This window comes from Choloepus didactylus, chromosome 27, assembly GCF_015220235.1.
Source record: "Choloepus didactylus isolate mChoDid1 chromosome 27, mChoDid1.pri, whole genome shotgun sequence".
Taxonomy (NCBI): domain Eukaryota; kingdom Metazoa; phylum Chordata; class Mammalia; order Pilosa; family Megalonychidae; genus Choloepus; species Choloepus didactylus.
This window is the reverse complement of record NC_051333.1, coordinates 263,665-271,695: the sequence shown is the minus strand read 5'-3', so window position 1 is coordinate 271,695 and position 8,031 is coordinate 263,665. Positions and strand designations below refer to the sequence as shown.

Sequence of the window (8,031 nt, the reverse complement as noted above, 5' to 3'; positions counted from 1 at the left end):
CTAGGAATGCTGTGGGTACCAGGGAGTAAGGGCCTGGGGATCCTGGTTTGGCCAGGTGGGGTCCTTTCTGAGGGCACAGCCACAACCCACAGCAGAAAGCAGATGTGTATATTTGCACAAATGCAAAGGACTGACCGCCAATGTGAAGGTCATTCTGGCAGTTACATGGTATCTTTTTTCATAAAACCGTTTGAAGTAACAGCCCTCAAAATTTGTAAGAGACCCTGAACTCAGAGCACCCCAATACCAACTTGGGAGATTGAAGGCGGGTATTCCTACTTGCTGCATGGGTAGGAATTTCTCCAAAGTAGAAATCACCAGGTCCAATTACTGATCACTGGTAATAAAACTAGAAATTTAACAATTTCTCCCCACTACACCAACATCACTAATCTGTCCTCTTATAAATTGAAAACCTCCAAATTAAGTAACCCTTAGATTAGAAAGGAGTCAAAACTGAGATTTTAACCTATATAGAAATGATCAACCAGGAGAGAACCCTAGCTATGGAAGTTTATGAGGTACTGCCAAATTAGGATTATTTGTAGCCTTAAGTGTATTTGTTAGAATTCAAGAATGAAAATGTGAGGTGAGCCCGTAACCGAAGAATATTGAAAAAGAACTGAACAGGCCTCGAAAAGAGTACAAGGATCATTTGCTGGAGTTATATAGAGGGGTTAAAAAGAATTGAGGAGAGGCGGGGCAAGATGGCGGCAGAGAGAGGAGTGGAAGCTAAGTAGTCCCCCTGGAACAACTACAAAAAACCAGAAACAACTAGTAAATAATCCAGAATAACCGCGGGGGGACAAACAAGACCATCCACTCATCATACACCAACCTGAATTGGGAGGAATGCCCGAGAACACAGCATAAAATCTGTAAGTAAAACCTGCGGATCCAAGTCATGAGACCCCCTCCCCCATAGCCCGAGCTGCGGAGCCTCGTGGTGCCAGAGAGAAGCTCTCTCCCAGCAAGCGAATACAGCTCAGCTGAGCTCCAACTGGGGTTTTAAGTAGCGAGTGGGAACTGCTCACTACAGGTACACATCCCCAAAAAACAGACAGAGGCTTTGGGTGATGACTGACCTTGGAGAGACGGAAGGTCACCTTGGACTGGGTCTGAAGGGGACTATCTGTTTCTTTTTCGGCTCAGTGGAGAAAGCCCCAGTCATTTTCAGTTTCCAGGGCTGTGACTCGGGGAAGGGTGGAGACAGCACAAGCAGAGAGCGAGACCATTGAAATGCTAATGACCTCCACCTGGAGGGTCTCTTCTCTAGGAGGAAAGGGGTGGGGCCCTTTCCATTCAGAACCAGACCCAGAGCCTGGAGGAACACGGCCACACCTCCTCACACCAGTCAAGAATTACAGGCTAACAGGCATCACCTGCTGGGCAGAAAAGCACAGTGACCTGAGGCATCAAAGGGTGGAGCAATTTTCTAAGACGCACTTGCAGGGAAACCAAATACTGAATATTTCTTCCCTCTGGGACCTGAGCCTGTTCTGGTCCGGGAAAACCTGATTTGGATAACCAAGGAAACCATGCCTAGACAACAGAAAATTACAACCTACACTAAGAAAAACAAAGTTACGGCCCAGTCAAAGGAACAAACGTACACTTCAACTGAGATACAGGAATTTAAACAACTAATGCTAAATCAATTCAAAAAGTTTAGAGAAGATATTGCAAAAGAGATAGAGGCTGTAAAGGAAACACTGGGCATATATATGGCAGAAATCAAAAGTTCATAGTGGAATCTATGGAAAAGGAAATCTATGGAAAGGAAAGGCACAACACAAGAGATGAAAGACACAACACACAACACAACACAACACAAGAGATGAAAGACACACAACACAAGAGATGAAAGACACAATGGAAACATACAACAGCAGATCTCAAGAGGCAGAAGAAAACACTCAGGAACTGGAGAACAAAACACCTGAAAGCCTACACGCAAAGGAGCAGATGGAGAAAAGAATGAAAAAATTTGAGCAACGTCTCCGGGAACTCAAGGATGAAACAAAGTACAATAATGTACATATCATTGGTGTCCCAGAAGGAGAAGAGAAGGGAAAGGGGGCAGCAGCAATAATAGAGGAAATAATCAATGAAAATTTCCCATCTCTTATGAAAGACATAAAATTACAGATCCAAGAAGCACAGCGTACTCCAAACAGAAGAGATATGAATAGGCCTACGCCAAGACACTTAATAATCAGATTATCAAATGTCAAAGACAAAGAGAGAATCCTGAAAGCAGCAAGAGAAAAGCAATCCATTACATACAAAGAAAGCTTCATAACACTATGTGCGGATCTCTCAGCAGAAACCATGGAGGCAAGAAGGAAGTGGTGTGATATATTTAAGATACTGAAAGAGAAAAACTGCCAACCAAGAATCCTATATCCAGCAAAGCTGTCCTTCAAATATGAGGGAGAGCTCAAAATATTTTCTGACAAACAGACAATGAGAGACTTTGTGAACAAGACACCTGCCCTACAGGAAATACTAAAGGGAGCACTACAGAGTGATAAGAGAAGACGGGAGTACATGGTTTGGAACACAATTTTGGGAGATGGTAGCACAACAATGTAAGTACACTGAACAAAGGTAACTATGAATACGGTTGAGAGAGGAAGGTGGGGAGCATGTGAGACACCACAAGAAAGGAGGAGAGATAAAGACTGGGATTGTGTAACTTGGTGAAATCTAGAGTATTCAACAATTGTGATAAAATGTACAAATATGTTGTTTTACGAGGGAGAACAAGCAAATGTCAACCTTGCAAGGTGTTAAAAGTGGGGAGGCATTGGGGGAGGGATGCAATCAGCATAAACTAGAGACTGTAACTAATAGAATCATTGTATTATGCCTCCTTTAATGTAACAAAGGTGATATACCAAGGTGAATGCAGATAAGAGGGGGGGATAGGGGAGGCATGTGAGACACTTGACATTGGTGGTGTTGTCTGAGTCTTTATTCTACTTTGATTTAAGGTTATTTTTCCTTTTGCTGCTTCCTAGCTGTCTTTTTTTTTTTTTTTTTTTTTACTATTTCTTTTGCCTCTCTACCTTCTTTGACTCTCCCTCCTGCCTTGTGGAAGAAATGTAGATGCTCTTATATAGATAGTGGTGAAGGTGGTGAACACATAAATGTATGACCATGCAGAGAACCATGGATTATTTACTTGGATGGAATGTATGGTGAGTGAACAAAACCATATTAAAGAAAAAAAATGGGTTGATTACAAAACCTCGAGGGCAATATACTGAGTGAAATAAGCCAGACACATAAGGACAATTATGGCAGGGGCTCACTGATAGGAATTAATTATAATATGTAAACTCATAGACATGAAATATAAGGTACCAAGATATAGGACGAGGCTTAAGAATGGGGAGTGGTTGCTTAGTATGAGCAGAATGTTCAACTAGGATGAACTTAAATGTTTGGAAATGAACAGGGGTGTTGGTAGCAAGACGTGAGAATAACTAACAGTGCCGAATGGTGTGTGAATGAGGTGGAAAGGGGAAGCTCAGAGTCATATATGTTACCAGAAGGAAAGTTGGAGGTCAAAAGATGGGAATGCATAAAACTGAATCCTATGGTGGGCAATGTCCATGATCAACTGTACAAATACTAGAAATCGCTTCCATGAACCAGAACAAATGTATGACAATACAATTAGAAGTTAATAATAGAGGGGCATATAGGGAAGAACTATATACCTACTACAAACTATATACTACAGTTAGTAGTATTTCAACATTTTTTCATAAACAGTAACAAACGTACTATATCAATACTAGGAGTCAACAATTGAGAGGGGTTGGTTAGGGATAGGGGAGGATTAGAGTTTCCTTTTCTTTTTTTCTTTTTTCTTCTTTCACTTTATTTCTTGTCTGGAGTAATGAAAAGTTTCTAAAAATTGAACAAAAATTAAGTGTGATGGATGCACAGCTGTATGAGGGTACCCAGGAGCAAGTGATTGTACACTCTGGATCTTTGGATAATTGTATGGTATCTGAACAATCTCAATAAAAATGAGAAAAAAAAAGAATTGAAATTAAAATAGACTTGCTAAATAAAGTTGAAGTCTGGTATTGCGTAAAGAATAACAAAACAAATATAGCAAGTTGAGATGTATCTGTTTTTGCCTGTATGAACAATTCCTTCCTTTTTACTACTGAGTACTAGATAAACCACAATCTGTGTATCCATTCACCTGTTGGTGGACATTTGGATTGTTTCAAGTTTGGGGTTACTGCAAACTAAACTGCTCTTAATAATTTTCACATCCATGTCTTTGGAATGACACTTAATGTCATTTTTCTTGGGTAAATACTTAAGAATTGGATGGTTGTATCATTATACATTCCCACCACCTGTGTATAAGAATTTTAGTTGCTCCACCTTTTTGCCATCTCTTGATTTTACTTCTTTTTAATTTTAGCCACCCTATTGGGTATGTAGTGTTATCTTACTGGTTCTCATTCACATTTCCCTGATGACTAATGATGTTGAGTATGTTTTTATGGGCTTAATTGCTATCTGTATATCTTTTTGGTGACGTGTCTGAACCTTGCCATTTTAAATATTGAGTTATTACTGAGTTTTAAGAGTTCTTTATATTCTAGATGCATGTCTTTCATCAGACATGTGATTTGCAAATATTTTCTCAGAGTCTGGTTTATCTTCATTCTCTTCACAGTATTTTGAAGAGCAAAAGTTTTTAGTTTTAATGGTCCGATCTTTTTTTTTTTTTTTTTCTTTTTCATTGGCAGGTTGTGGTTTTGGTGTCTTCTCCAAGAAATCCCTGCCTAGCCCAAGGTCAAAAAGACTTTTGTCATTTGCTTTCTTCTAGAAGTTCTATAGTTTAACACTTTACATTTAGGTCTATGAAATCTCGTTAATTTTATTAGGACTATATTTAGCCTTGCTACATAACTTACGACTTATCTGTGGTTAAAGTAACAGCTGCAGCCCCATCCTGTTTTTTCTTTTTACACAGAGAACCAGATGATTACGTGTTATCTATATCTAAGAAGGTTGAGAAGGGCTTTCTGCTTTCTTGAAAACATGCACGACTTTTTTAACTGTTTAGCTTCACCTTCGGTATAATCTAATACAGGACTCAAAGGGTATGAATCATCTGTCCCAGTTATTATGGTTAGGCCTTTCCACTTTTTATCATTTGGAAATTGTACTTGAGTGTTTTTAGGTAAAAGTTCTGTTAAATATGCTTCTATATCAGAAGGAATAACTGGTTCTTCACTAGGAGAACAGAAAACTTCAGGTGGTCTATGAGAGCAGCACAGAGTGGAGTCAGCGTCCTCATTATCAGTTCCTCAGTAGAGATACTATCCTGCAACAATATAAAAGTTATGTTTACACTTCATGTAGTCTATTACGTGTACAATGGCATTATGCCTTATAAAACAACGTACATGCCTTAATTTAAAAATACTTTATCATGCCCATGTGACTTTATACCTACATTGGGATTGCTAATGCATATATAAGAGTATGTTTAATGCAAAAGAAATTGCCAAACTGTTTTCCAAAGTGGCCATGACGTGGTATTCCCACAGCAATGGATGATGGTTCATTTGCTTCACATTTCACCAGCACTTGGAATTTTCAGTCTCTTTTTTTTTTCATTTTAGCCATTCGAATAAGGTGTTTAATGACATCTCATTATGGTTTTTATTTGCATTTCCCTAATACTAATGAATTTAAGCATCTTTTAAAGAAAATACTTCATTACTAGAAAATGCTAACCATCATCTGAGCCTTCAGCGCATCGTGATCTCTGCTGGTGCAGGCTCTTGCCTCGATGTTGGCGTCTGCTGACTGGTCAGGATGGTGGTGGATGGAGGTTGGGGTGTCTGTGGCAATTTCGTAAAATAAGGTGAGACAGCAATGAAGTTTGCCACATTGATGGACTCTTCCTTTCATGAAAGATTTCTCTGCAGCATGTGATGCTGTTTGACAGCATTTTGCCTACAGTATAACTTTCAAAACTGGAATCAATCCTCTCACACCCTGCCACTGCTTTATCAACTAAGTTGATGTAATATTCTAAATCCTTCGTTGTCATTTCAACACTGTTCTCAGCATCTTCACCAGGAGTAGATTCCATCTCAAGAAACCACTTTCCTTGCTCATCCATAAGAAGCAACTCCTCAAGATTTATCTTGAGGTTGCAGCAATTCAGTCAGTACTTCAGGTTGAAAGAACAGATTCTGACTGAAGGGTTATATTTGAAGGGAAATAACCTTCATACATGTGCCTGGGGCCATGGAGACATCCTTAAAACCTAAGAAAGTAAAAAACACACCACCCATAATCTCTGATAGAGTCACAAAATTAGAAATTATTATTTGGGGGGAAAGCTCAGTCTGGCTATTTAAAAGATCATCTTAAACTGCTATTTGTTTTAAGAAGAAGTATTAATAACATCTGAATTTTTAAATAAAAAAATTAAAATACTCTATCAAAATCACAGGCATGCATACAAATTTATCATCAGATTGTCTTTGATTTTAAAGCCCGTACTTTAGATCAGTGCATCTCAAACTTTTTAGCCTCAAGCTCCTTTACATTCTTAAGAATGATCGATGACCTCAATTTTCATCTGTCAGCTGTTTTGATTATCGGTATTTTCTCTATTAGTAAAATTGATAAAAATTTTTAATATCCTTTATTATTAAAAATTAAGCCTGCGCATGTTGCTATAAATAACCTTTTTATGAAAAATACCTTTTCCAAAACCAATAAAAATTAGTGAGAAGAGTGGCACTGTTTTATGTTTTTGCATATCTCTTTAATGTCTGGTTTAAAAGAAGGCACCCGGCTCCTCAGCTGCTTGTGCCTTCAGTCTGTTATGATATTCTAGAGCCTTCAGAAAACTCTGAGAAAACTTGTTAGGGAACAAGAATGAAAATACAGTCAATCAAACAACATCCCAGTATTACCATGAACTTAGTTTTGGCCACCCCCAGGGATCCCTGGACCACACTGAGAACTGCTGCAATACACAGTCTGCCACAATATAATCAAGGAAAAAACAAAACAAAACAAAAATCTTTTAAAAGAAGTTAAAATGAGCAGGAAAAGTCATGCAAGGTGGATTCAGCAGCGTTAGAACCCATTGAGCCCGGTGACTGCTTCCAAACTGAGTTCACAGGGGCTGCTCCAAGGGGGAAACTAATAAATTCTCCCGGGGACTTCGGACATTCAATCCCCACCTTGGGGTGGGGGGAGTGGGGGCTCTGCTGCTAAGGCAGAGGTATTAGATCCCTCTAGGCCCTTTTCTGTCCACGGGAAGTGCGCATGGTTGGGAATTTTGTTGGGCTCCCGCTGCGGGGTTCCTGGGCTGCCACCTGCTCGGGTGAGTGAAGACGCAGGACACCTGCTCGTCCCCCTGGTACCTGCTGACCCGGGTGACCTGGGCCCTGGGGGGCGGTGCTGAGCAGGACAGACAGGAGGGAGGGCAGGGCTGGGGAGCGCGGCCGGCGCGAGCCCTCGGGACCCAGGTGCTCCAGCCCCGCGGCCACCACCGTCCTTCCCTCCGGTAACCGCGGCGCAGACGCTCCGGGGCGCGGCTTTTGTCCGTCCCTCCGCACCGGCCGTCAGCCCAGAGCGGTTCCTTGCCGTGCCCATGACCTGGCTCACAGGTGATGCTCAAGAACTACGCGCCGTATTTCCAATGCATCCCGTCAACATCTTTTTTTTTTCCTTGATAAAAATTGTTAATGCTGTTAACAGACCCACGGAAGCAGCACAACGGAAATGCCCACCCCACAAGGAGAAACACGTTCCGCGTGTCGCCTTCCGGCCTCTAGCCCCCCAAAGCCAATGCCATTAACCTTCCAAATTTCCGGTGACCTTGACGCGTGGCGGAGTTTTTCAGGTACTCTGCGGAACACGGAGCAGACGGTGGGAGCCCGGGCCCCTCCCGCGCATCCCCGCGCCTCAGGCCGGGATCTCCCCCAGGCGCCCCCGCCGACCGCGCAGGCGCGGACCTCA

General features: G+C 41.4%; 1 long non-coding RNA gene across 2 annotated transcripts; it reads right to left on the bottom strand.

Moving 5' to 3' along the window:
• Nucleotides 1-4,752: 4,752 nt before the first annotated feature.
• On the bottom strand, nt 4,753-7,988 carry LOC119521029. 2 transcript variants are annotated; one of them, XR_005214281.1, is made up of 3 exons: nt 7,872-7,988; nt 5,782-5,888; nt 4,753-5,365 (listed from the first exon to the last, which is right to left on the bottom strand). It is a non-coding gene; the product is annotated as an uncharacterized LOC119521029 (long non-coding RNA). The 2 variants fall into 2 exon arrangements; XR_005214282.1 differs by lacking the exon at nt 5,782-5,888 and having other exon boundaries at nt 7,872-7,968.
• Nucleotides 7,989-8,031: the final 43 nt, after the last annotated feature.